The 27,951-nt window shown below is 41.6% G+C and overlaps 16 non-coding genes across 16 annotated transcripts; all 16 read left to right on the top strand.

Annotated features, from left to right (window-relative positions):
- The first annotated feature begins 372 nt into the window (after positions 1-372).
- On the top strand, positions 373-445 carry trnar-ucu. Its single transcript has one exon. It is a non-coding gene; the product is annotated as a tRNA-Arg (tRNA).
- A 3,932-nt stretch (positions 446-4,377) lies between these two features.
- trnar-ucu lies at positions 4,378-4,450 on the top strand. Its single transcript has one exon. It is a non-coding gene; the product is annotated as a tRNA-Arg (tRNA).
- Positions 4,451-5,384: 934 nt separating this feature from the next.
- Positions 5,385-5,457, top strand: trnar-ucu. The gene has a single exon. It is a non-coding gene; the product is annotated as a tRNA-Arg (tRNA).
- Positions 5,458-7,357: 1,900 nt separating this feature from the next.
- Positions 7,358-7,430, top strand: trnar-ucu. Its single transcript has one exon. It is a non-coding gene; the product is annotated as a tRNA-Arg (tRNA).
- A 2,948-nt stretch (positions 7,431-10,378) lies between these two features.
- Positions 10,379-10,451, top strand: trnar-ucu. Its single transcript has one exon. It is a non-coding gene; the product is annotated as a tRNA-Arg (tRNA).
- A 2,956-nt stretch (positions 10,452-13,407) lies between these two features.
- trnar-ucu lies at positions 13,408-13,480 on the top strand. The gene has a single exon. It is a non-coding gene; the product is annotated as a tRNA-Arg (tRNA).
- A 1,382-nt stretch (positions 13,481-14,862) lies between these two features.
- On the top strand, positions 14,863-14,935 carry trnar-ucu. The gene has a single exon. It is a non-coding gene; the product is annotated as a tRNA-Arg (tRNA).
- A 1,941-nt stretch (positions 14,936-16,876) lies between these two features.
- On the top strand, positions 16,877-16,949 carry trnar-ucu. Its single transcript has one exon. It is a non-coding gene; the product is annotated as a tRNA-Arg (tRNA).
- A 2,341-nt stretch (positions 16,950-19,290) lies between these two features.
- On the top strand, positions 19,291-19,363 carry trnar-ucu. Its single transcript has one exon. It is a non-coding gene; the product is annotated as a tRNA-Arg (tRNA).
- A 1,362-nt stretch (positions 19,364-20,725) lies between these two features.
- trnar-ucu lies at positions 20,726-20,798 on the top strand. Its single transcript has one exon. It is a non-coding gene; the product is annotated as a tRNA-Arg (tRNA).
- Positions 20,799-21,734: 936 nt separating this feature from the next.
- Positions 21,735-21,807, top strand: trnar-ucu. Its single transcript has one exon. It is a non-coding gene; the product is annotated as a tRNA-Arg (tRNA).
- Positions 21,808-22,741: 934 nt separating this feature from the next.
- Positions 22,742-22,814, top strand: trnar-ucu. The gene has a single exon. It is a non-coding gene; the product is annotated as a tRNA-Arg (tRNA).
- Positions 22,815-24,189: 1,375 nt separating this feature from the next.
- On the top strand, positions 24,190-24,262 carry trnar-ucu. The gene has a single exon. It is a non-coding gene; the product is annotated as a tRNA-Arg (tRNA).
- A 1,173-nt stretch (positions 24,263-25,435) lies between these two features.
- On the top strand, positions 25,436-25,508 carry trnar-ucu. The gene has a single exon. It is a non-coding gene; the product is annotated as a tRNA-Arg (tRNA).
- Positions 25,509-26,445: 937 nt separating this feature from the next.
- Positions 26,446-26,518, top strand: trnar-ucu. Its single transcript has one exon. It is a non-coding gene; the product is annotated as a tRNA-Arg (tRNA).
- Positions 26,519-27,723: 1,205 nt separating this feature from the next.
- Positions 27,724-27,796, top strand: trnar-ucu. Its single transcript has one exon. It is a non-coding gene; the product is annotated as a tRNA-Arg (tRNA).
- The last annotated feature ends 155 nt before the right edge of the window (positions 27,797-27,951 follow it).

Below are 27,951 nucleotides of genomic sequence, written 5' to 3'. Positions count from 1 at the left end.
GATCACAGAGAGACACAGTGGCTTAAGACACTGATCTCCTAATCCATGTATTGTGAATTCAAGTATGGTTGTGGGGTACCTGAAAGTGGAGTGATGTAGTGGAAGTGTGCCTGGCAGTTAACCCAGTGATTTATGGATCGAAACCATCCTCTGCTATTCAGTTTGCTTTTAGCAATGAAGTGCATACAGAAATATTAAACCATAATTTCATGGGCATGTCTCAGTGCCCTCCGTGATTATTTTTGACTGCTTCTGTCAGTTTGTACAGGTCATGCTGATTACAGAAGCGAAGCGGAAGCGTGATGTCTACTTTAACCACGTGTACGATCGGTCGAAACCACTCTCTGCTATCCAGCTTGTTTTCAACAAGTGACCCCAGTGGCCTAATGGATAAGGCACTGGCCTTCTAAGCCAGGGATTGTGGGTTTGAGTCCCATCTGGGGTGGATGAATGCAAATTCCTATGGAGGAAGAGAGATCTGCACATAACACAGAGTTTGATGGATTGAAGCTTTCAGATCCAATTTTTAGAAATGAAGAGTTAACATGGATAAAAATGAGAATTTTCAAGGGCATGTCTCTGTGCCCTCCGAAATGCTATTTTTTTACAACTGCTTCTATCAGTTCGTATAGGTCATGCTGATCACACATTTCCACAGTGACTTAAGACACTGACCGCCTAATCCATTTATTGTGAGTTCAAGTATTGTATTGGGGTACCTGAAAGTGGAGGGATGAAGTGGAAGTGTGCAGGGCAGTTAACCAAGTGATTTAGGGATCGAAACCATCCTCTGCTATCCAGTTTGCTTTTAGCAAGAAGTGCAAACAGAAGAGAAGAGCTGGGCACATAACACAGAGGTTGATGGATCGAAGCTATCCAATTCTACTTTTAGAAATGAAGGGTAAACAGGGATTTTTTTTTAAATTGGAAAATTTCATGTGCATGTCTCTGTGCCCTCCGTGATTCTTTTTTTATTACTGCTTCTATCAATCCATATAGGTCATGCTGATCACAGAGAGACACAGTGGCTTAAGACACTGATCTCCTAATCCATGTATTGTGAATTCAAGTATGGTTGTGGGGTACCTGAAAGTGGAGTGATGTAGTGGAAGTGTGCCTGGCAGTTAACCCAGTGATTTATGGATCGAAACCATCCTCTGCTATTCAGTTTGCTTTTAGCAATGAAGTGCATACAGAAATATTAAACCATAATTTCATGGGCATGTCTCAGTGCCCTCCGTGATTATTTTTTGACTGCTTCTGTCAGTTTGTACAGGTCATGCTGATTACAGAAGCGAAGCGGAAGCGTGATGTCTACTTTAACCACGTGTACGATCGGTCGAAACCACTCTCTGCTATCCAGCTTGTTTCAACAAGTGACCCCAGTGGCCTAATGGATAAGGCACTGGCCTTCAAAGCCAGGGATTGTGGGTTTGAGTCCCATCTGGGGTGGATGAATGCAAATTCCTATGGAGGAAGAGAGATCTGCACATAACACAGAGTTTGATGGATTGAAGCTTTCAGATCCAATTTTTAGAAATGAAGATTTAACAGGGAAAAAAAAGGAGAATTTTCATGGGCATGTCTCTGTGCCCTCCGAAATGCTATTTTTTTACAACTGCTTCTATCAGTTCGTATAGGTCATGCTGATCACACATTTCCACAGTGACTTAAGACACTGACCGCCTAATCCATTTATTGTGAGTTCAAGTATTGTATTGGGGTACCTGAAAGTGGAGGGATGAAGTGGAAGTGTGCAGGGCAGTTAACCAAGTGATTTAGGGATCGAAACCATCCTCTGCTATCCAGTTTGCTTTTAGCAAGAAGTGCAAACAGAAGAGAAGAGCTGGGCACATAACACAGAGGTTGATGGATCGAAGCTATCCAATTCTACTTTTAGAAATGAAGGGTAAACAGGGATTTTTTTTTAAATTGGAAAATTTCATGCATGTCTCTGTGCCCTCCGTGATTCTTTTTTATTACTGCTTCTATCAATCCATATAGGTCATGCTGATCACAGAGAGACACAGTGGCTTAAGACACTGATCTCCTAATCTATGTATTGTGAATTCAAGTATGGTTGTGGGGTACCTGAAAGTGGAGTGATGTAGTGGAAGTGTGCCTGCAGTTAACCCAGTGATTTATGGATCGAAACCATCCTCTGCTATTCAGTTTGCTTTTAGCAATGAAGTGCATACAGAAATATTAAACCATAATTTCATGGGCATGTCTCAGTGCCCTCCGTGATTATTTTTTGACTGCTTCTGTCAGTTTGTACAGGTCATGCTGATTACAGAAGCGAAGCGGAAGCGTGATGTCTACTTTAACCACGTGTACGATCGGTCGAAACCACTCTCTGCTATCCAGCTTGTTTTGAACAAGTGACCCCAGTGGCCTAATGGATAAGGCACTGGCCTTCTAAGCCAGGGGTGGATGAATGCAAATTCCTATGGAGGAAGAGAGATCTGCACATAACACAGAGTTTGATGGATTGAAGCTTTCAGATACAATTTTAGAAATGAAGATTTAACAGGGATAAAAAAGGAGAATTTTCATTGGCATGTCTCTGTGCCCTCCGAAATGCTATTTTTTTACAACTGCTTCTATCAGTTCGTATAGGTCATGCTGATCACACATTTCCACAGTGACTTAAGACACTGACCGCCTAATCCATTTATTGTGAGTTCAAGTATTGTATTGGGGTACCTGAAAGTGGAGGGATGAAGTGGAAGTGTGCAGGGCAGTTAACCAAGTGATTTAGGGATCGAAACCATCCTCTGCTATCCAGTTTGCTTTTAGCAAGAAGTGCAAACAGAAGAGAAGAGCTGGGCACATAACACAGAGGTTGATGGATCGAAGCTATCCAATTCTACTTTTAGAAATGAAGGGTAAACAGGGATTTTTTTTTAAATTGGAAAATTTCATGTGCATGTCTCTGTGCCCTCCGTGATTCTTTTTTTATTACTGCTTCTATCAATCCATATAGGTCATGCTGATCACAGAGAGACACAGTGGCTTAAGACACTGATCTCCTAATCCATGTATTGTGAATTCAAGTATGGTTGTGGGGTACCTGAAAGTGGAGTGATGTAGTGGAAGTGTGCCTGGCAGTTAACCCAGTGATTTATGGATCGAAACCATCCTCTGCTATTCAGTTTGCTTTTAGCAATGAAGTGCATACAGAAATATTAAACCATAATTTCATGGGCATGTCTCAGTGCCCTCCGTGATTATTTTTTGACTGCTTCTGTCAGTTTGTACAGGTCTTGCTGATTACAGAAGCGAAGCGGAAGCGTGATGTCTACTTTAACCAAGTGTACGATCGGTCGAAACCAATCTCTGCTATCCAGCTTGTTTGCAACAAGTGACCCCAGTGGCCTAATGGATAAGGAACTGGCCTTCAAAGCCAGGGATTGTGGGTTTGAGTCCCATCTGGGGTGGATGAATGCAAATTCCTATGGAGGAAGAGAGATCTGCACATAACACAGAGCTTGATGGATTGAAGCTTTCAGATCCAATTTTTAGAAATGAAGATTTAACAGGGATAAAAAAGGAGAATTTTCATGGGCATGTCTCTGTGCCCTCCGAAATGCTATTTTTTTTACAACTGCTTCTATCAGTTCATATAGGTCATGCTGATCACACATTTCCACAGTGACTTAAGACACTGACCGCCTAATCCATTTATTGTGAGTTCAAGTATTGTATTGGGGTACCTGAAAGTGGAGGGATGAAGTGGAAGTGTGCAGGGCAGTTAACCAAGTGATTTAGGGATCGAAACCATCCTCTGCTATCCAGTTTGCTTTTAGCAAGAAGTGCAAACAGAAGAGAAGAGCTGGGCACATAACACAGAGGTTGATGGATCGAAGCTATCCAATTCTACTTTTAGAAATGAAGGGTAAACAGGGATTTTTTTTTAAATTGGAAAATTTCATGTGCATGTCTCTGTGCCCTCCGTGATTCTTTTTTTATTACTGCTTCTATCAATCCATATAGGTCATGCTGATCACAGAGAGACACAGTGGCTTAAGACACTGATCTCCTAATCCATGTATTGTGAATTCAAGTATGGTTGTGGGGTACCTGAAAGTGGAGTGATGTAGTGGAAGTGTGCCTGTCAGTTAACCCAGTGATTTATGGATCGAAACCATCCTCTGCTATTCAGTTTGCTTTTAGCAATGAAGTGCATACAGAAATATTAAACCATAATTTCATGGGCATGTCTCAGTGCCCTCCGTGATTATTTTTTGACTGCTTCTGTCAGTTTGTACAGGTCATGCTGATTACAGAAGCGAAGCGGAAGCGTGATGTCTACTTTAACCACGTGTACGATCGGTCGAAACCACTCTCTGCTATCCAGCTTGTTTTCAACAAGTGACCCCAGTGGCCTAATGGATAAGGCACTGGCCTTCTAAGCCAGGGATTGTGGGTTCGAGTCCCATCTGGGGTGGATGAATGCAAATTCCTATGGAGGAAGAGAGATCTGCACATAACACAGAGTTTGATGGATTGAAGCTTTCAGATCCAATTTTAGAAATGAAGATTTAACAGGGATAAAAAAGGAGAATTTTCATTGGCATGTCTCTGTGCCCTCCGAAATGCTATTTTTTTACAACTGCTTCTATCAGTTCGTATAGGTCATGCTGATCACACATTTCCACAGTGACTTAAGACACTGACCGCCTAATCCATTTATTGTGAGTTCAAGTATTGTATTGGGGTACCTGAAAGTGGAGGGATGAAGTGGAAGTGTGCAGGGCAGTTAACCAAGTGATTTAGGGATCGAAACCATCCTCTGCTATCCAGTTTGCTTTTAGCAAGAAGTGCAAACAGAAGAGAAGAGCTGGGCACATAACACAGAGGTTGATGGATCGAAGCTATCCAATTCTACTTTAGAAATGAAGGGTAAACAGGGATTTTTTTTTAAATTGGAAAATTTCATGTGCATGTCTCTGTGCCCTCCGTGATTCTTTTTTTATTACTGCTTCTATCAATCCATATAGGTCATGCTGATCACAGAGAGACACAGTGGCTTAAGACACTGATCTCCTAATCCATGTATTGTGAATTCAAGTATGGTTTTGGGGTACCTGAAAGTGGAGTGATGTAGTGGAAGTGTGCCTTGCAGTTAACCCAGTGATTTATGGATCGAAACCATCCTCTGCTATTCAGTTTGCTTTTAGCAATGAAGTGCATACAGAAATATTAAACCATAATTTCATGGGCATGTCTCAGTGCCCTCCGTGATTATTTTTTGACTGCTTCTGTCAGTTTGTACAGGTCATGCTGATTACAGAAGCGAAGCGGAAGCGTGATGTCTACTTTAACCACGTGTACGATCGGTCGAAACCACTCTCTGCTATCCAGCTTGTTTTCAACAAGTGACCCCAGTGGCCTAATGGATAAGGCACTGGCCTTCTAAGCCAGGGATTGTGGGTTCGAGTCCCACCTGGGGTGGATGAATGCAAATTCCTATGGAGGAAGAGAGATCTGCACATAACACAGAGTTTGATGGATTGAAGCTTTCAGATCCAATTTTCAGAAATAAAGATTTAACAAAAATAAAAAAGGAGAATTTTCATGGTTATGTCTCTGTGCCCTCCGAAATGCAATTTTTTTACAACTGCTTCTATCAGTTCGTATAGGTCATGCTGATCACACATTTCCACAGTGACTTAAGACACTGACCGCCTAATCCATTTATTGTGAGTTCAAGTATTGTATTGGGGTACCTGAAAGTGGAGGGATGAAGTGGAAGTGTGCAGGGCAGTTAACCCAGTGATTTAGGGATCGAAACCATCCTCTGCTATTCAGTTTGCTTTTAGCAATGAAGTGCATACAGAAATATTAAACCATAATTTCATGGGCATGTCTCAGTGCCCTCCGTGATAGAAAATTTCAGCGTGATGTCTACTTTAACCAAGTGTACGATCGGTCGAAACCTTCTCTGCTATCCAGCTTGTTTGCAACAAGTGACCCCAGTGGCCTAATGGATAAGGAACTGGCCTTCAAAGCCAGGGATTGTGGGTTTGAGTCCCATCTGGGGTGGATGAATGCAAATTCCTATGGAGGAAGAGAGATCTGCACAAAACACAGAGTTTGATGGATTGAAGCTTTCAGATCCAATTTTTAGAAATGAAGAGTTAACATGGATAAAAAGGAGAATTTTCATGGGCATGTCTCTGTGCCCTCCGAAATGCTATTTTTTTTACAACTGCTTCTATCAGTTCGTATAGGTCATGCTGATCACACATTTCCACAGTGACTTAAGACACTGACCGCCTAATCCATTTATTGTGAGTTCAAGTATTGTATTGGGGTACCTGAAAGTGGAGGGATGAAGTGGAAGTGTGCAGGGCAGTTAACCAAGTGATTTAGGGATCGAAACCATCCTCTGCTATCCAGTTTGCTTTTAGCAAGAAGTGCAAACAGAAGAGAAGAGCTGGGCACATAACACAGAGGTTGATGGATCGAAGCTATCCAATTCTACTTTTAGAAATGAAGGGTAAACAGGGATTTTTTTTTAAATTGGAAAATTTCATGTGCATGTCTCTGTGCCCTCCGTGAATCTTTTTTTATTACTGCTTCTATCAATCCATATAGGTCATGCTGATCACAGAGAGACACAGTGGCTTAAGACACTGATATCCTAATCTATGTATTGTGAATTCAAGTATGGTTTTGGGGTACCTGAAAGTGGAGTGATGTAGTGGAAGTGTGCCTTGCAGTTAACCCAGTGATTTATGGATCGAAACCATCCTCTGCTATCCAGTTTGCTTTTAGCAAGAAGTGCAAACAGAAGAGAAGAGCTGGGCACACAACACAGAGGTTGATGGATCGAAGCTATCCAATTCTACTTTTAGAAATGAAGGGTAAACAGGGATTTTTTTTTAAATTGGAAAATTTCATGTGCATGTCTCTGTGCCCTCCGTGATTCCGTGATTCTTTTTTTATTACTGCTTCTATCAATCCATATAGGTCATGCTGATCACAGAGAGACACAGTGGCTTAAGACACTGATCTCCTAATCCATGTATTGTGAATTCAAGTATGGTTGTGGGGTACCTGAAAGTGGAGTGATGTAGTGGAAGTGTGCCTGCAGTTAACCCAGTGATTTATGGATCGAAACCATCCTCTGCTATTCAGTTTGCTTTTAGCAATGAAGTGCATACAGAAATATTAAACCATAATTTCATGGGCATGTCTCAGTGCCCTCCGTGATTATTTTTTGACTGCTTCTGTCAGTTTGTACAGGTCATGCTGATTACAGAAGCGAAGCGGAAGCGTGATGTCTACTTTAACCACGTGTACGATCGGTCGAAACCACTCTCTGCTATAAGCTTGTTTTCAACAAGTGACCCCAGTGGCCTAATGGATAAGGCACTGGCCTTCTAAGCCAGGGATTGTGGGTTTGAGTCCCATCTGGGGTGGATGAATGCAAATTCCTATGGAGGAAGAGAGATCTGCACATAACACAGAGTTTGATGGATTGAAGCTTTCAGATCCAATTTTAGAAATGAAGATTTAACAGGGATAAAAAGGAGAATTTTCATGGGCATGTCTCTGTGCCCTCCGAAATGCTATTTTTTTACAACTGCTTCTATCAGTTCGTATAGGTCATGCTGATCACACATTTCCACAGTGACTTAAGACACTGACCGCCTAATCCATTTATTGTGAGTTCAAGTATTGTATTGGGGTACCTGAAAGTGGAGGGATGAAGTGGAAGTGTGCAGGGCAGTTAACCAAGTGATTTAGGGATCGAAACCATCCTCTGCTATCCAGTTTGCTTTTAGCAAGAAGTGCAAACAGAAGAGAAGAGCTGGGCACATAACACAGAGGTTGATGGATCGAAGCTATCCAATTCTACTTTTAGAAATGAAGGGTAAACAGGGATTTTTTTTTAAATTGGAAAATTTCATGTGCATGTCTCTGTGCCCTCCGTGATTCTTTTTTTATTACTGCTTCTATCAATCCATATAGGTCATGCTGATCACAGAGAGACACAGTGGCTTAAGACACTGATCTCCTAATCCATGTATTGTGAATTCAAGTATGGTTGTGGGGTACCTGAAAGTGGAGTGATGTAGTGGAAGTGTGCCTGGCAGTTAACCCAGTGATTTATGGATCGAAACCATCCTCTGCTATTCAGTTTGCTTTTAGCAATGAAGTGCATACAGAAATATTAAACCATAATTTCATGGGCATGTCTCAGTGCCCTCCGTGATTATTTTTTGACTGCTTCTGTCAGTTTGTACAGGTCATGCTGATTACAGAAGCGAAGCGGAAGCGTGATGTCTACTTTAACCACGTGTACGATCGGTCGAAACCACTCTCTGCTATCCAGCTTGTTTTCAACAAGTGACCCCAGTGGCCTAATGGATAAGGCACTGGCCTTCAAAGCCAGGGATTGTGGGTTCGAGTCCCATCTGGGGTGGATGAATGCAAATTCCTATGGAGGAAGAGAGATCTGCACATAACACAGAGTTTGATGGATTGAAGCTTTCAGATCCAATTTTTAGAAATGAAGATTTAACAGGGATAAAAAAGGAGAATTTTCATGGGCATGTCTCTGTGCCCTCCGAAATGCTATTTTTTTACAACTGCTTCTATCAGTTCGTATAGGTCATGCTGATCACACATTTCCACAGTGACTTAAGACACTGACCGCCTAATCCATTTATTGTGAGTTCAAGTATTGTATTGGGGTACCTGAAAGTGGAGGGATGAAGTGGAAGTGTGCAGGGCAGTTAACCAAGTGATTTAGGGATCGAAACCATCCTCTGCTATCCAGTTTGCTTTTAGCAAGAAGTGCAAACAGAAGAGAGAGATGGGCACATAACACAGAGGTTGATGGATCGAAGCTATCCAATTCTACTTTTAGAAATGAAGGGTAAACAGGGATTTTTTTTTAAATTGGAAAATTTCATGTGCATGTCTCTGTGCCCTCCCCTCCGTGATTCTTTTTTTATTACTGCTTCTATCAATCCATATAGGTCATGCTGATCACAGAGAGACACAGTGGCTTAAGACACTGATCTCCTAATCCATGTATTGTGAATTCAAGTATGGTTGTGGGGTACCTGAAAGTGGAGTGATGTAGTGGAAGTGTGCCTGGCAGTTAACCCAGTGATTTATGGATCGAAACCATCCTCTGCTATTCAGTTTGCTTTTAGCAATGAAGTGCATACAGAAATATTAAACCATAATTTCATGGGCATGTCTCAGTGCCCTCCGTGATTATTTTTTGACTGCTTCTGTCAGTTTGTACAGGTCATGCTGATTACAGAAGCGAAGCGGAAGCGTGATGTCTACTTTAACCACGTGTACGATCGGTCGAAACCACTCTCTGCTATCCAGCTTGTTTTCAACAAGTAACCCCAGTGGCCTAATGGATAAGGCACTGGCCTTCTAAGCCAGGGATTGTGGGTTAAGTCCCATCTGGGGTGGATGAATGCAAATTCCTATGGAGGAAGAGAGATCTGCACATAACACAGAGTTTGATGGATTGAAGCTTTCAGATCCAATTTTAGAAATGAAGATTTAACAAAAATGAGAATTTTCATGGGCATGTCTCTGTGCCCTCCGAAATGCTATTTTTTTACAACTGCTTCTATCAGTTCGTATAGGTCATGCTGATCACACATTTCCACAGTGACTTAAGACACTGACCGCCTAATCCATTTATTGTGAGTTCAAGTATTGTATTGGGGTACCTGAAAGTGGAGGGATGAAGTGGAAGTGTGCAGGGCAGTTAACCAAGTGATTTAGGGATCGAAACCATCCTCTGCTATCCAGTTTGCTTTTAGCAAGAAGTGCAAACAGAAGAGAAGAGCTGGGCACATAACACAGAGGTTGATGGATCGAAGCTATCCAATTCTACTTTTAGAAATGAAGGGTAAACAGGGATATTTTTTTAAATTGGAGAATTTCATGTGCATGTCTCTGTGCCCTCTGTGATTCTTTTTTTTATTACTGCTTCTATCAATCCATATAGGTCATGCTGATCACAGAGAGACACAGTGGCTTAAGACACTGATCTCCTAATCCATGTATTGTGAATTCAAGTATGGTTGTGGGGTACCTGAAAGTGGAGTGATGTAGTGGAAGTGTGCCTGGCAGTTAACCCAGTGATTTATGGATCGAAACCATCCTCTGCTATTCAGTTTGCTTTTAGCAATGAAGTGCATACAGAAATATAAAACCATAATTTCATGGGCATGTCTCAGTGCCCTCCGTGATTATTTTTTGACTGCTTCTGTCAGTTTGTACAGGTCATGCTGATTACAGAAGCGAAGCGGAAGCGTGATGTCTACTTTAACCACGTGTACGATCGGTCGAAACCACTCTCTGCTATCCAGCTTGTTTTCAACAAGTGACCCCAGTGGCCTAATGGATAAGGCACTGGCCTTCTAAGCCAGGGATTGTGGGTTTGAGTCCCACCTGGGGTGGATGAATGCAAATTCCTATGGAGGAAGAGAGATCTGCACATAACACAGAGTTTGATGGATTGAAGCTTTCAGATCCAATTTTTAGAAATGAAGATTTAACAGGGAAAAAAAAAGGAGAATTTTCATGGGCATGTCTCTGTGCCCTGCGAAATGCCTTTTTTTTTTACAACTGCTTCTATCAATCCTTATAGGTCATGCTGATCACAGAGAGAGACACAGTGGCTTATTAAGACACTGACCACCTAATCCATTTATTGTGAGTTCAAGTATTATATTGGGGTACCTGAAAGTGGAGGGATGAAGTGGAAGTGTGCAGGGCAGTTAACCAAGTGATTTAGGGATCGAAACCATCCTCTGCTATCCAGTTTGCTTTTAGCAAGAAGTGCAAACAGAAGAGAAGAGCTGGGCACATAACACAGAGGTTGATGGATCGAAGCTATCCAATTCTACTTTTAGAAATGAAGGGTAAACAGGGATTTTTTTTTAAATTGGAAAATTTCATGTGCATGTCTCTGTGCCCTCCGTGATTCTTTTTTTATTACTGCTTCTATCAATCCATATAGGTCATGCTGATCACAGAGAGACACAGTGGCTTAAGACACTGATCTCCTAATCCATGTATTGTGAATTCAAGTATGGTTGTGGGGTACCTGAAAGTGGAGTGATGTAGTGGAAGTGTGCCTGGCAGTTAACCCAGTGATTTATGGATCGAAACCATCCTCTGCTATTCAGTTTGCTTTTAGCAATGAAGTGCATACAGAAATATAAAACCATAATTTCATGGGCATGTCTCAGTGCCCTCCGTGATTATTTTTTGACTGCTTCTGTCAGTTTGTACAGGTCATGCTGATTACAGAAGCGAAGCGGAAGCGTGATGTCTACTTTAACCACGTGTACGATCGGTCGAAACCACTCTCTGCTATCCAGCTTGTTTTCAACAAGTGACCCTAGTGGCCTAATGGATAATGCACTGGCCTTCTAAGCCAGGGATTGTGGTTTCGAGTCCCATCTGGGGTGGATGAATGCAAATTCCTATGGAGGAAGAGGGATCTTCACATAACACAGAGTTTGATGGAATGAAGCTTTCAGATCCAATTTTTAGAAATGAAGATTTAACAGGGATAAAAAAGGAGAATTTTCATGGGCATGTCTCTGTGCCCTCCGAAATGCTATTTTTTTACAACTGCTTCTATCAGTTCGTATAGGTCATGCTGATCACACATTTCCACTGACTTAAGACACTGACCGCCTAATCCATTTATTGTGAGTTCAAGTATTGTATTGGGGTACCTGAAAGTGGAGGGATGAAGTGGAAGTGTGCAGGGCAGTTAACCAAGTGATTTAGGGATCGAAACCATCCTCTGCTATCCAGTTTGCTTTTAGCAAGAAGTGCAAACAGAAGAGAAGAGCTGGGCACATAACACAGAGGTTGATGGATCGAAGCTATCCAATTCTACTTTTAGAAATGAAGGGTAAACAGGGATTTTTTTTTAAATTGGAAAATTTCATGTGCATGTCTCTGTGCCCTCCGTGATTCTTTTTTATTACTGCTTCTATCAATCCATATAGGTCATGCTGATCACAGAGAGACACAGTGGCTTAAGACACTGATCTCCTAATCCATGTATTGTGAATTCAAGTATGGTTGTGGGGTACCTGAAAGTGGAGTGATGTAGTGGAAGTGTGCCTGCAGTTAACCCAGTGATTTATGGATCGAAACCATCCTCTGCTATTCAGTTTGCTTTTAGCAATGAAGTGCATACAGAAATATTAAACCATAATTTCATGGGCATGTCTCAGTGCCCTCCGTGATTATTTTTTGACTGCTTCTGTCAGTTTGTACAGGTCATGCTGATTACAGAAGCGAAGCGGAAGCGTGATGTCTACTTTAACCACGTGTACGATCGGTCGAAACCACTCTCTGCTATCCAGCTTGTTTTCAACAAGTGACCCCAGTGGACTAATGGATAAGGCACTGGCCTTCTAAGCCAGGGATTGTGGGTTTGAGTCCCATCTGGGGTGGATGAATGCAAATCCTATGGAGGAAGAGAGATCTGCACATAACACAGAGTTTGATGGATTGAAGCTTTCAGATCCAATTTTAGAAATGAAGATTTAACAGGGATAAAAAAGGAGAATTTTCATTGGCATGTCTCTGTGCCCTCCGAAATGCTATTTTTTTACAACTGCTTCTATCAGTTCGTATAGGTCATGCTGATCACACATTTCCACAGTGACTTAAGACACTGACCGCCTAATCCATTTATTGTGAGTTCAAGTATTGTATTGGGGTACCTGAAAGTGGAGGGATGAAGTGGAAGTGTGCAGGGCAGTTAACCAAGTGATTTAGGGATCGAAACCATCCTCTGCTATCCAGTTTGCTTTTAGCAAGAAGTGCAAACAGAAGAGAAGAGCTGGGCACATAACACAGAGGTTGATGGATCGAAGCTATCCAATTCTACTTTTAGAAATGAAGGGTAAACAGGGATTTTTTTTTAAATTGGAAAATTTCATGTGCATGTCTCTGTGCCCTCCGTGAATCTTTTTTTATTACTGCTTCTATCAATCCATATAGGTCATGCTGATCACAGAGAGACACAGTGGCTTAAGACACTGATCTCCTAATCCATGTATTGTGAATTCAAGTATGGTTGTGGGGTACCTGAAAGTGGAGTGATGTAGTGGAAGTGTGCCTGGCAGTTAACCCAGTGATTTATGGATCGAAACCATCCTCTGCTATTCAGTTTGCTTTTAGCAATGAAGTGCATACAGAAATATTAAACCATAATTTCATGGGCATGTCTCAGTGCCCTCCGTGATTATTTTTTGACTGCTTCTGTCAGTTTGTACAGGTCATGCTGATTACAGAAGCGAAGCGGAAGCGTGATGTCTACTTTAACCACGTGTACGATCGGTCGAAACCACTCTCTGCTATCCAGCTTGTTTTCAACAAGTGACCCCAGTGGCCTAATGGATAAGGCACTGGCCTTCTAAGCCAGGGATTGTGGGTTTGAGTCCCATCTGGGGTGGATGAATGCAAATTCCTATGGAGGAAGAGAGATCTGCACATAACACAGAGTTTGATGGATTGAAGCTTTCAGATCCAATTTTTAGAAATCTGGGGTGGATGAATGCAAATTCCTATGGAGGAAGAGAGATCTGCACATAACACAGAGTTTGATGGATTGAAGCTTTCAGATCCAATTTTTAGAAATCTGGGGTGGATGAATGCAAATTCCTATGGAGGAAGAGAGATCTGCACATAACACAGAGTTTGATGGATTGAAGCTTTCAGATCCAATTTTTAGAAATGAAGAGTTAACATGGATAAAAAATGAGAATTTTCATGGGCATGTCTCTGTGCCCTCCGAAATGCAATTTTTTTACAACTGCTTCTATCAGTTCGTATAGGTCATGCTGATCACACATTTCCACAGTGACTTAAGACACTGACCGCCTAATCCATTTATTGTGAGTTCAAGTATTGTATTGGGGTACCTGAAAGTGGAGGGATGAAGTGGAAGTGTGCAGGGCAGTTAACCAAGTGATTTAGGGATCGAAACCATCCTCTGCTATCCAGTTTGCTTTTAGCAAGAAGTGCAAACAGAAGAGAAGAGCTGGGCACATAACACAGAGGTTGATGGATCGAAGCTATCCAATTCTACTTTTAGAAATGAAGGGTAAACAGGGATTTTTTTTTAAATTGGAAAATTTCATGTGCATGTCTCTGTGCCCTCCGTGATTCTTTTTTATTACTGCTTCTATCAATCCATATAGGTCATGCTGATCACAGAGAGACACAGTGGCTTAAGACACTGATCTCCTAATCCATGTATTGTGAATTCAAGTATGGTTGTGGGGTACCTGAAAGTGGAGTGATGTAGTGGAAGTGTGCCTGCAGTTAACCCAGTGATTTATGGATCGAAACCATCCTCTGCTATTCAGTTTGCTTTTAGCAATTGCATACAGAAATATTAAACCATAATTTCATGGGCATGTCTGTGCCCTCCGTGATTTTTTTTTTTTATTACTGGTCAATCCATACAGGTCATGCTGATCACAGAGAGACACAGTGGCTTAAGACACTGTGTATTGTGAATTCAAGTATGGTTTTGGGGTACCTGAAAGTGGAGTGATGTAGTGGAAGTGTGCCTGCAGTTAACCCAGTGATTTATGGATCGAAACCATCCTCTATTCAGTTTGCTTTTAGCAATGAAGTGCATACAGAAATATTAAACCATAATTTCATGGGCATGTCTCAGTGCCCTCCGTGATTATTTTTTGACTGCTTCTGTCAGTTTGTACAGGTCATGCTGATTACAGAAGCGAAGCGGAAGCGTGATGTCTACTTTAACCACGTGTACGATCGGTCGAAACCACTCTCTGCTATCCAGCTTGTTTTCAACAAGTGACCCCAGTGGCCTAATGGATAAGGCACTGGCCTTCTAAGCCAGGGATTGTGGGTTTGAGTCCCATCTGGGGTGGATGAATGCAAATTCCTATGGAGGAAGAGAGATCTGCACATAACACAGAGTTTGATGGATTGAAGCTTTCAGATCCAATTTTTAGAAATGAAGATTTAACAGGGATAAAAAAGGAGAATTTTCATGGGCATGTCTCTGTGCCCTCCGAAATGCTATTTTTTTACAACTGCTTCTATCAGTTCGTATAGGTCATGCTGACACATTTCCACAGTGACTTAAGACACTGACCGCCTAATCCATTTATTGTGAGTTCAAGTATTGTATTGGGGTACCTGAAAGTGGAGGGATGAAGTGGAAGTGTGCAGGGCAGTTAACCAAGTGATTTAGGGATCGAAACCATCCTCTGCTATCCAGTTTGCTTTTAGCAAGAAGTGCAAACAGAAGAGAAGAGCTGGGCACATAACACAGAGGTTGATGGATCGAAGCTATCCAATTCTACTTTTAGAAATGAAGGGTAAACAGGGATTTTTTTTTAAATTGGAAAATTTCATGTGCATGTCTCTGTGCCCTCCGTGATTCTTTTTTTATTACTGCTTCTATCAATCCATATAGGTCATGCTGATCACAGAGAGACACAGTGGCTTAAGACACTGATCTCCTAATCCTTGTATTGTGAATTCAAGTATGGTTTTGGGGTACCTGAAAGTGGAGTGATGTAGTGGAAGTGTGCCTGGCAGTTAACCCAGTGATTTATGGATCGAAACCATCCTCTGCTATTCAGTTTGCTTTTAGCAATGAAGTGCATACAGAAATATTAAACCATAATTTCATGGGCATGTCTCAGTGCCCTCCGTGATTATTTTTTTGACTGCTTCTGTCAGTTTGTACAGGTCATGCTGATTACAGAAGCGAAGCGGAGGCGTGATGTCTACTTTAACCACGTGTACGATCGGTCGAAACCACTCTCTGCTATCCAGCTTGTTTTCAACAAGTGACCCCAGTGGCCTAATAGATAAGGCACTGGCCTTCTAAGCCAGGGATTGTGGGTTTGAGTCAGATCTGGGGTGGATGAATGCAAATTCCTATGGAGGAAGAGAGATCTGCACATAACACAGAGTTTGATGGATTGAAGCTTTCAGATCCAATTTTAGAAATGAAGATTTAACAGGGATAAAAAAGGAGAATTTTCATTGGCATGTCTCTGTGCCCTCCGAAATGCTATTTTTTTACAACTGCTTCTATCAGTTCGTATAGGTCATGCTGATCACACATTTCCACAGTGACTTAAGACACTGACCGCCTAATCCATTTATTGTGAGTTCAAGTATTGTATTGGGGTACCTGAAAGTGGAGGGATGAAGTGGAAGTGTGCAGGGCAGTTAACCAAGTGATTTAGGGATCGAAACCATCCTCTGCTATCCAGTTTGCTTTTAGCAAGAAGTGCAAACAGAAGAGAAGAGCTGGGCACATAACACAGAGGTTGATGGATCGAAGCTATCCAATTCTACTTTTAGAAATGAAGGGTAAACAGGGATTTTTTTTTAAATTGGAAAATTTCATGTGCATGTCTCTGTGCCCTCCGTGATTCTTTTTTATTACTGCTTCTATCAATCCATATAGGTCATGCTGATCACAGAGAGACACAGTGGCTTAAGACACTGATCTCCTAATCTATGTATTGTGAATTCAAGTATGGTTTTGGGGTACCTGAAAGTGGAGTGATGTAGTGGAAGTGTGCCTTGCAGTTAACCCAGTGATTTATGGATCGAAACCATCCTCTGCTATTCAGTTTGCTTTTAGCAATGAAGTGCATACAGAAATATTAAACCATAATTTCATGGGCATGTCTCAGTGCCCTCCGTGATTATTTTTTGACTGCTTCTGTCAGTTTGTACAGGTCATGCTGATTACAGAAGCGAAGCGGAAGCGTGATGTCTACTTTAACCACGTGTACGATCGGTCGAAACCACTCTCTGCTATCCAGCTTGTTTTCAACAAGTGACCCCAGTGGCCTAATGGATAAGGCACTGGCCTTCTAAGCCAGGGATTGTGGGTTTGAGTCCCATCTGGGGTGGATGAATGCAAATTCCTATGGAGGAAGAGAGATCTGCACATAACACAGAGTTTGATGGATTGAAGCTTTCAGATCCAATTTTTAGAAATCTGGGGTGGATGAATGCAAATTCCTATGGAGGAAGAGAGATCTGCACATAACACAGAGTTTGATGGATTGAAGCTTTCAGATCCAAAAATGGAGGAAAGAGATCTTAAACAGAGTTTGATGGATTGAAGCTTTCAGATCCAATTTTTAGAAATGAAGAGTTAACATGGATAAAAAATGAGAATTTTCAAGGGCATGTCTCTGTGCCCTCCGAAATGCTATTTTTTTACAACTGCTTCTATCAGTTCGTATAGGTCATGCTGATCACACATTTCCACAGTGACTTAAGACACTGACCGCCTAATCCATTTATTGTGAGTTCAAGTATTGTATTGGGGTACCTGAAAGTGGAGGGATGAAGTGGAAGTGTGCAGGGCAGTTAACCAAGTGATTTAGGGATCGAAACCATCCTCTGCTATCCAGTTTGCTTTTAGCAAGAAGTGCAAACAGAAGAGAAGAGCTGGGCACATAACACAGAGGTTGATGGATCGAAGCTATCCAATTCTACTTTTAGAAATGAAGGGTAAACAGGGATTTTTTTTTTTGGAAAATTTCATGTGCATGTCTCTGTGCCCTCCGTGATTCTTTTTTTTTTTATTACTGCTTCTATCAATCCATATAGGTCATGCTGATCACAGAGAGACACAGTGGCTTAAGACACTGATCTCCTAATCCATGTATTGTGAATTCAAGTATGGTTTGGGGTACCTGAAAGTGGAGTGATGTAGTGGAAGTGTGCCTGGCAGTTAACCCAGTGATTTATGGATCGAAACCATCCTCTGCTATTCAGTTTGCTTTTAGCAATGAAGTGCATACAGAAATATTAAACCATAATTTCATGGGCATGTCTCAGTGCCCTCCGTGATTTTTTTTGACTGCTTCTATCAATCCATACAGGTCATGCTGATCACAGAAGACACAGTGGCATTGTGAATTCAAGTATGGTTTGGGGTACCTGAAAGTGGAGTGATGTAGTGGAAGTGTGCCTTGCAGTTAACCCAGTGATATGGATCGAAACCATCCTCTGCTATTCAGTTTGCTTTTAGCAATGAAGTGCATACAGAAATATTAAACCATAATTTCATGGGCATGTCTCAGTGCCCTCCGTGATTATTTTTTGACTGCTTCTGTCAGTTTGTACAGGTCATGCTGATTACAGAAGCGAAGCGGAAGCGTGATGTCTACTTTAACCACGTGTACGATCGGTCGAAACCACTCTCTGCTATCCAGCTTGTTTTCAACAAGTGACCCCAGTGGCCTAATGGATAAGGCACTGGCCTTCTAAGCCAGGGATTGTGGGTTAAGTCCCATCTGGGGTGGATGAATGCAAATTCCTATGGAGGAAGAGAGATCTGCACATAACACAGAGTTTGATGGATTGAAGCTTTCAGATCCAATTTTAGAAATGAAGATTTAACAGGGATAAAAAAGGAGAATTTTCATTGGCATGTCTCTGTGCCCTCCGAAATGCTATTTTTTTACAACTGCTTCTATCAGTTCGTATAGGTCATGCTGATCACACATTTCCACAGTGACTTAAGACACTGACCGCCTAATCCATTTATTGTGAGTTCAAGTATTGTATTGGGGTACCTGAAAGTGGAGGGATGAAGTGGAAGTGTGCAGGGCAGTTAACCAAGTGATTTAGGGATCGAAACCATCCTCTGCTATCCAGTTTGCTTTTAGCAAGAAGTGCAAACAGAAGAGAAGAGCTGGGCACATAACACAGAGGTTGATGGATCGAAGCTATCCAATTCTACTTTTAGAAATGAAGGGTAAACAGGGATTTTTTTTTAAATTGGAAAATTTCATGTGCATGCTTCTGTGCCCTCCGTGATTATTTTTTAATTACTGCTTCTATCAATCCATATAGGTCATGCTGATCACAGAGAGACACAGTGGCTTAAGACACTGATCTCCTAATCCATGTATTGTGAATTCAAGTATGGTTCTGGGGTACCTGAAAGTGGAGTGATGTAGTGGAAGTGTGCCTGGCAGTTAACCCAGTGATTTATGGATCGAAACCATCCTCTGCTATTCAGTTTGCTTTTAGCAATGAAGTGCATACAGAAATATTAAACCATAATTTCATGGGCATGTCTCAGTGCCCTCCGTGATTATTTTTTGACTGCTTCTGTCAGTTTGTACAGGTCATGCTGATTACAGAAGCGAAGCGGAAGCGTGATGTCTACTTTAACCACGTGTACGATCGGTCGAAACCACTCTCTGCTATCCAGCTTGTTTTCAACAAGTGACCCCAGTGGCCTAATGGATAAGGCACTGGCCTTCTAAGCCAGGGATTGTGGGTTTGAGTCCCATCTGGGGTGGATGAATGCAAATTCCTATGGAGGAAGAGAGATCTGCACATAACACAGAGTTTGATGGATTGAAGCTTTCAGATCCAATTTTTAGAAATCTGGGGTGGATGAATGCAAATTCCTATGGAGGAAGAGAGATCTGCACATAACACAGAGTTTGATGGATTGAAGCTTTCAGATCCAATTTTTAGAAATCTTTGAATGCAAAATGGAGGAAGAAGATCTTAACACAGAGTTTGATGGATTGAAGCTTTCAGATCCAATTTTTAGAAATGAAGATTTAACATGGATAAAAAATGAGAATTTTCATGGGCATGTCTCTGTGCCCTCCGAAATGCTATGCTATTTTTTTACAACTGCTTCTATCAGTTCGTATAGGTCATGCTGATCACACATTTCCACAGTGACTTAAGACACTGACCGCCTAATCCATTTATTGTGAGTTCAAGTATTGTATTGGGGTACCTGAAAGTGGAGGGATGAAGTGGAAGTGTGCAGGGCAGTTAACCAAGTGATTTAGGGATCGAAACCATCCTCTGCTATCCAGTTTGCTTTTAGCAAGAAGTGCAAACAGAAGAGAAGAGCTGGGCACATAACACAGAGGTTGATGGATCGAAGCTATCCAATTCTACTTTTAGAAATGAAGGGTAAACAGGGATTTTAAATTGGAAAATTTCATGTGCATGTCTCTGTGCCCTCCGTGATTCTTTTTTATTACTGCTTCTATCAATCCATATAGGTCATGCTGATCACAGAGAGACACAGTGGCTTAAGACACTGATCTCCTAATCCTTGTATTGTGAATTCAAGTATGGTGGGGTACCTGAAAGTGGAGTGATGTAGTGGAAGTGTGCCTGGCAGTTAACCCAGTGATTTATGGATGAAACCATCCTCTGCTATTCAGTTTGCTTTTAGCAATGAAGTGCATACAGAAATATTAAACCATAATTTCATGGGCATGTCTCATTACTGCTTCTATCAATCCATACAGGTCATGCTGATCACAGAGAGACACAGTGGCTTAAGACACTGATCTCCTAACCATGTATTGTGAATTCAAGTATGGTTGTGGGGTACCTGAAAGTGGAGTGATGTAGTGGAAGTGTGCCTTGCAGTTAACCCAGTGATTTATGGATCGAAACCATCCTCTGCTATTCAGTTTGCTTTTAGCAATGAAGTGCATACAGAAATATTAAACCATAATTTCATGGGCATGTCTCAGTGCCCTCCGTGATTATTTTTTGACTGCTTCTGTCAGTTTGTACAGGTCATGCTGATTACAGAAGCGAAGCGGAAGCGTGATGTCTACTTTAACCACGTGTACGATCGGTCGAAACCACTCTCTGCTATCCAGCTTGTTTTCAACAAGTGACCCCAGTGGCCTAATGGATAAGGCACTGGCCTTCTAAGCCAGGGATTGTGGGTTTGAGTCCCATCTGGGGTGGATGAATGCAAATTCCTATGGAGGAAGAGAGATCTGCACATAACACAGAGTTTGATGGATTGAAGCTTTCAGATCCAATTTTTAGAAATGAAGAGTTAACATGGATAAAAATGAGAATTTTCAAGGGCATGTCTCTGTGCCCTCCGAAATGCTATTTTTTTACAACTGCTTCTATCAGTTCGTATAGGTCATGCTGATCACACATTTCCACAGTGACTTAAGACACTGACCGCCTAATCCATTTATTGTGAGTTCAAGTATTGTATTGGGGTACCTGAAAGTGGAGGGATGAAGTGGAAGTGTGCAGGGCAGTTAACCAAGTGATTTAGGGATCGAAACCATCCTCTGCTATCCAGTTTGCTTTTAGCAAGAAGTGCAAACAGAAGAGAAGAGCTGGGCACATAACACAGAGGTTGATGGATCGAAGCTATCCAATTCTACTTTTAGAAATGAAGGGTAAACAGGGATTTTTTTTTAAATTCGAAAATTTCATGTGCATGTCTCTGTGCCCTCCGTGATTCTTTTTTTTATTACTGCTTCTATCAATCCATATAGGTCATGCTGATCACAGAGAGACACAGTGGCTTAAGACACTGATCTCCTAATCTATGTATTGTGAATTCAAGTATGGTTGTGGGGTACCTGAAAGTGGAGTGATGTAGTGGAAGTGTGCCTGGCAGTTAACCCAGTGATTTATGGATCGAAACCATCCTCTGCTATTCAGTTTGCTTTTAGCAATGAAGTGCATACAGAAATATTAAACCATAATTTCATGGGCATGTCTCAGTGCCCTCCGTGATTATTTTTTGACTGCTTCTGTCAGTTTGTACAGGTCATGCTGATTACAGAAGCGAAGCGGAAGCGTGATGTCTACTTTAACCACGTGTACGATCGGTCGAAACCACTCTCTGCTATCCAGCTTGTTTTCAACAAGTGACCCCAGTGGCCTAATGGATAAGGCACTGGCCTTCTAAGCCAGGGATTGTGGGTTTGAGTCCCATCTGGGGTGGATGAATGCAAATTCCTATGGAGGAAGAGAGATCTGCACATAACACAGAGTTTGATGGATTGAAGCTTTCAGATCCAATTTCTAGAAATGAAGAGTTAACATGGATAAAAAAGGAGAATTTTCATGCGCATGTCTCTGTGCCCTCCGTGATTCTTTTTTTATTACTGCTTCTATCAGTTCGTATAGGTCATGCTGATCACACATTTCCACAGTGACTTAAGACACTGACCGCCTAATCCATTTATTGTGAGTTCAAGTATTGTATTGGGGTACCTGAAAGTGGAGGGATGAAGTGGAAGTGTGCAGGGCAGTTAACCAAGTGATTTAGGGATCGAAACCATCCTCTGCTATCCAGTTTGCTTTTAGCAAGAAGTGCAAACAGAAGAGAAGAGCTGGGCACATAACACAGAGGTTGATGGATCGAAGCTATCCAATTCTACTTTTAGAAATGAAGGGTAAACAGGGATTTTTTTTTTTAAATTGGAAAATTTCATGTGCATGTCTCTGTGCCCTCCGTGATTTTTTTTTATTACTGCTTCTATCAATCCATATAGGTCATGCTGATCACAGAGAGACACAGTGGCTTAAGACACTGATCTCCTAATCCATGTATTGTGAATTCAAGTATGGTTTTGGGGTACCTGAAAGTGGAGTGATGTAGTGAAGTGTGCCTTGCAGTTAACCCAGTGATTTATGGATCGAAACCATCCTCTGCTATTCAGTTTGCTTTTAGCAATGAAGTGCATACAGAAATATTAAACCATAATTTCATGGGCATGTCTCAGTGCCCTCCGTGATTATTTTTTGACTGCTTCTGTCAGTTTGTACAGGTCATGCTGATTACAGAAGCGAAGCGGAAGCGTGATGTCTACTTTAACCACGTGTACGATCGGTCGAAACCACTCTCTGCTATCCAGCTTGTTTTCAACAAGTGACCCCAGTGGCCTAATGGATAAGGCACTGGCCTTCTAAGCCAGGGATTGTGGGTTTGAGTCCCATCTGGGGTGGATGAATGCAAATTCCTATGGAGGAAGAGAGATCTGCACATAACACAGAGTTTGATGGATTGAAGCTTTCAGATCCAATTTTTAGAAACAGAGCAAATTCCTATGGAGGAAGAGAGATTGCACATAACACAGAGTTTGATGGATTGAGCTTTGAAGAAATCTGGGGTGGATGAATGCAAATTCCTATGGAGGAAGAAGAGAGCACATAACACAGAGTTTGATGGATTGAAGCTTTCAGATCCAATTTTTAGAAATGAAGAGTTAACATGGATAAAAAAGGAGAATTTTCATGGGCATGTCTCTGTGCCCTCCGAAATGCTATTTTTTTACAACTGCTTCTATCAGTTCGTATAGGTCATGCTGATCACACATTTCCACAGTGACTTAAGACACTGACCGCCTAATCCATTTATTGTGAGTTCAAGTATTGTATTGGGGTACCTGAAAGTGGAGGGATGAAGTGGAAGTGTGCAGGGCAGTTAACCAAGTGATTTAGGGATCGAAACCATCCTCTGCTATCCAGTTTGCTTTTAGCAAGAAGTGCAAACAGAAGAGAAGAGCTGGGCACATAACACAGAGGTTGATGGATCGAAGCTATCCAATTCTACTTTTAGAAATGAAGAAACAGGGATTTTTTTAAATTGGAAAATTTCATGTGCATGTCTCTGTGCCCTCCGTGATTCTTTTTTATTACTGCTTCTATCAATCCATAGGTCATGCTGATCACAGAGAGACACAGTGGCTTAAGACACTGATCTCCTAATCCTATGTATTGTGAATTCAAGTATGGTTTTGGGGTACCTGAAAGTGGAGTGATGTAGTGGAAGTGTGCCTTGCAGTTAACCCAGTGATTTATGGATCAAAACCATCCTCTGCTAATCACTTTGCTTTTAGCAATGAAGTGCATACAGAAATATTAAACCATAATTTCATGTGCATGTCTCTGTGCCCTTCGTGATTCTTTTTTTATTACTGCTTCTATCAATCCATACAGGTCATGCTGATCACAGAGAGACACAGTGGCTTAAGACACTGATCTCCTAATCTATGTATTGTGAATTCAAGTATGGTTTTGGGGTACCTGAAAGTGGAGTGATGTAGTGGAAGTGTGCCTGTCAGTTAACCCAGTGATTTATGGATCGAAACCATCCTCTGCTATTCAGTTTGCTTTTAGCAATGAAGTGCATACAGAAATATTAAACCATAATTTCATGGGCATGTCTCAGTGCCCTCCGTGATTATTTTTTGACTGCTTCTGTCAGTTTGTACAGGTCATGCTGATTACAGAAGCGAAGCGGAAGCGTGATGTCTACTTTAACCACGTGTACGATCGGTCGAAACCACTCTCTGCTATCCAGCTTGTTTTCAACAAGTGACCCCAGTGGCCTAATGGATAAGGCACTGGCCTTCTAAGCCAGGGATTGTGGGTTCGAGTCCCATCTGGGGTGGATGAATGCAAATTCCTATGGAGGAAGAGAGATCTGCACATAACACAGAGTTTGATGGATTGAAGCTTTCAGATCCAATTTTTAGAAATGAAGATTTAACAGGGATAAAAAAGGAGAATTTTCATGGGCATGTCTCTGTGCCCTCCGAAATGCTATTTTTTTTACAACTGCTTCTATCAGTTCGTATAGGTCATGCTGATCACACATTTCCACAGTGACTTAAGACACTGACCGCCTAATCCATTTATTGTGAGTTCAAGTATTGTATTGGGGTACCTGAAAGTGGAGGGATGAAGTGGAAGTGTGCAGGGCAGTTAACCAAGTGATTTAGGGATCGAAACCATCCTCTGCTATCCAGTTTGCTTTTAGCAAGAAGTGCAAACAGAAGAGAAGAGCTGGGCACATAACACAGAGGTTGATGGATCGAAGCTATCCAATTCTACTTTTAGAAATGAAGGGTAAACAGGGATTTTTTTTTAAATTGGAAAATGTCATGTGCATGTCTCTGTGCCCTCCGTGATTCTTTTTTTATTACTGCTTCTATCAATCCATATAGGTCATGCTGATCACAGAGAGACACAGTGGCTTAAGACACTGATCTCCTAATCCTTGTATTGTGAATTCAAGTATGGTTTTGGGGTACCTGAAAGTGGAGTGATGTAGTGGAAGTGTCCCTTGCAGTTAACCCAGTGATTTATGGATCGAAACCATCCTCTGCTATTCAGTTTGCTTTTAGCAATGAAGTGCATACAGAAATATAAAACCATAATTTCATGGGCATGTCTCAGTGCCCTCCGTGATTATTTTTTGATTGCTTCTGTCAGTTTGTACAGACACAGTCACTGCTGATTATTGTGAATTCAAGTATGGTTTTGGGGTACCTGAAAGTGGAGTGATGTAGTGGAAGTGTGCCTGCAGTTAACCCAGTGATTTATGGATCGAAACCATCCTCTGCTATTCAGTTTGCTTTTAGCAATGAAGTGCATACAGAAATATTAAACCATAATTTCATGGGCATGTCTCAGTGCCCTCCGTGATTATTTTTTGACTGCTTCTGTCAGTTTGTACAGGTCATGCTGATTACAGAAGCGAAGCGGAAGCGTGATGTCTACTTTAACCAGTGTACGATCGGTCGAAACCACTCTCTGCTATCCAGCTTGTTTTCAACAAGTGACCCCAGTGGCCTAATGGATAAGGCACTGGCCTTCTAAGCCAGGGATTGTGGGTTTGAGTCCCATCTGGGGTGGATGAATGCAAATTCCTATGGAGGAAGAGAGATCTGCACATAACACAGAGTTTGATGGATTGAAGCTTTCAGATCCAATTTTTAGAAATGAAGATTTAACAGGGATAAAAAAGGAGAATTTTCATGGGCATGTCTCTGTGCCCTCCGAAATGCTATTTTTTTACAACTGCTTCTATCAGTTCGTATAGGTCATGCTGATCACACATTTCCACAGTGACTTAAGACACTGACCGCCTAATCCATTTATTGTGAGTTCAAGTATTGTATTGGGGTACCTGAAAGTGGAGGGATGAAGTGGAAGTGTGCAGGGCAGTTAACCAAGTGATTTAGGGATCGAAACCATCCTCTGCTATCCAGTTTGCTTTTAGCAATGAAGTGCAAACAGAAGAGAAGAGCTGGGCACATAACACAGAGGTTGATGGATCGAAGCTATCCAATTCTACTTTTAGAAATGAAGGGTAAACAGGGATTTTTTTTTAAATTGGAAAATTTCATGTGCATGTCTCTGTGCCCTCCGTGATTCTTTTTTTATTACTGCTTCTATCAATCCATATAGGTCATGCTGATCACAGAGAGACACAGTGGCTTAAGACACTGATCTCCTAATCCATGTATTGTGAATTCAAGTATGGTTGTGGGGTACCTGAAAGTGGAGTGATGTAGTGGAAGTGTGCCTTGCAGTTAACCCAGTGATTTATGGATCGAAACCATCCTCTGCTATTCAGTTTGCTTTTAGCAATGAAGTGCATACAGAAATATTAAACCATAATTTCATGGGCATGTCTCAGTGCCCTCCGTGATTATTTTTTGACTGCTTCTGTCAGTTTGTACAGGTCATGCTGATTACAGAAGCGAAGCGGAAGCGTGATGTCTACTTTAACCACGTGTACGATCGGTCGAAACCACTCTCTGCTATCCAGCTTGTTTTCAACAAGTGACCCCAGTGGCCTAATGGATAAGGCACTGGCCTTCTAAGCCAGGGATTGTGGGTTTGAGTCCCATCTGGGGTGGATGAATGCAAATTCCTATGGAGGAAGAGAGATCTGCACAGATCTGCACATAACACAGAGTTTGATGGATTGAAGCTTTCAGATCCAATTTTTAGAAATGAAGATTTAACAGGGATAAAAAAGGAGAATTTTCATGGGCATGTCTCTGTGCCCTCCGAAATGCTATTTTTTTACAACTGCTTCTATCAGTTCGTATAGGTCATGCTGATCACACATTTCCACAGTGACTTAAGACACTGACCGCCTAATCCATTTATTGTGAGTTCAAGTATTGTATTGGGGTACCTGAAAGTGGAGGGATGAAGTGGAAGTGTGCAGGGCAGTTAACCAAGTGATTTAGGGATCGAAACCATCCTCTGCTATCCAGTTTGCTTTTAGCAAGAAGTGCAAACAGAAGAGAAGAGCTGGGCACATAACACAGAGGTTGATGGATCGAAGCTATCCAATTCTACTTTTAGAAATGAAGGGTAAACAGGGATTTTTTTTAAATTGGAAAATTTCATGTGCATGTCTCTGTGCCCTCCGTGATTCTTTTTTTATTACTGCTTCTATCAATCCATATAGGTCATGCTGATCACAGAGAGACACAGTGGCTTAAGACACTGATCTCCTAATCCTTGTATTGTGAATTCAAGTATGGTTTTGGGGTACCTGAAAGTGGAGTGATGTAGTGGAAGTGTCCCTTGCAGTTAACCCAGTGATTTATGGATCGAAACCATCCTCTGCTATTCAGTTTGCTTTTAGCAATGAAGTGCATACTAATTTCATGGGCATGTCTCAGTGCCCTCCGTGATTATTTTTTTTATTACTGCTTCTTCAATCCAGGTCATGCTGATCACAGAGAGACACAGTGGCTTAAGACACTGATCTCCTAATCCATGTATTGTGAATTCAAGTATGGTTTTGGGGTACCTGAAAGTGGAGTGATGTAGTGGAAGTGTGCCTGCAGTTAACCCAGTGATTTATGGATCGAAACCATCCTCTGCTATTCAGTTTGCTTTTAGCAATGAAGTGCATACAGAAATATTAAACCATAATTTCATGGGCATGTCTCAGTGCCCTCCGTGATTATTTTTTGACTGCTTCTGTCAGTTTGTACAGGTCATGCTGATTACAGAAGCGAAGCGGAAGCGTGATGTCTACTTTAACCACGTGTACGATCGGTCGAAACCACTCTCTGCTATCCAGCTTGTTTTCAACAAGTGACCCCAGTGGCCTAATGGATAAGGCACTGGCCTTCTAAGCCAGGGATTGTGGGTTTGAGTCCCATCTGGGGTGGATGAATGCAAATTCCTATGGAGGAAGAGATCTGCACATAACACAGAGTTTGATGGATTGAAGCTTTCAGATCCAATTTTTAGAAATGAAGATTTAACAGGGATAAAAAAGGAGAATTTTCATGGGCATGTCTCTGTGCCCTCCGAAATGCTATT

The sequence above is a fragment of the Oncorhynchus tshawytscha genome, linkage group LG15 (genome assembly GCF_018296145.1).
Source record: "Oncorhynchus tshawytscha isolate Ot180627B linkage group LG15, Otsh_v2.0, whole genome shotgun sequence".
NCBI classification, from domain to species: domain Eukaryota; kingdom Metazoa; phylum Chordata; class Actinopteri; order Salmoniformes; family Salmonidae; genus Oncorhynchus; species Oncorhynchus tshawytscha.
This window is presented reverse-complemented; position numbering and strand designations above follow the sequence as displayed.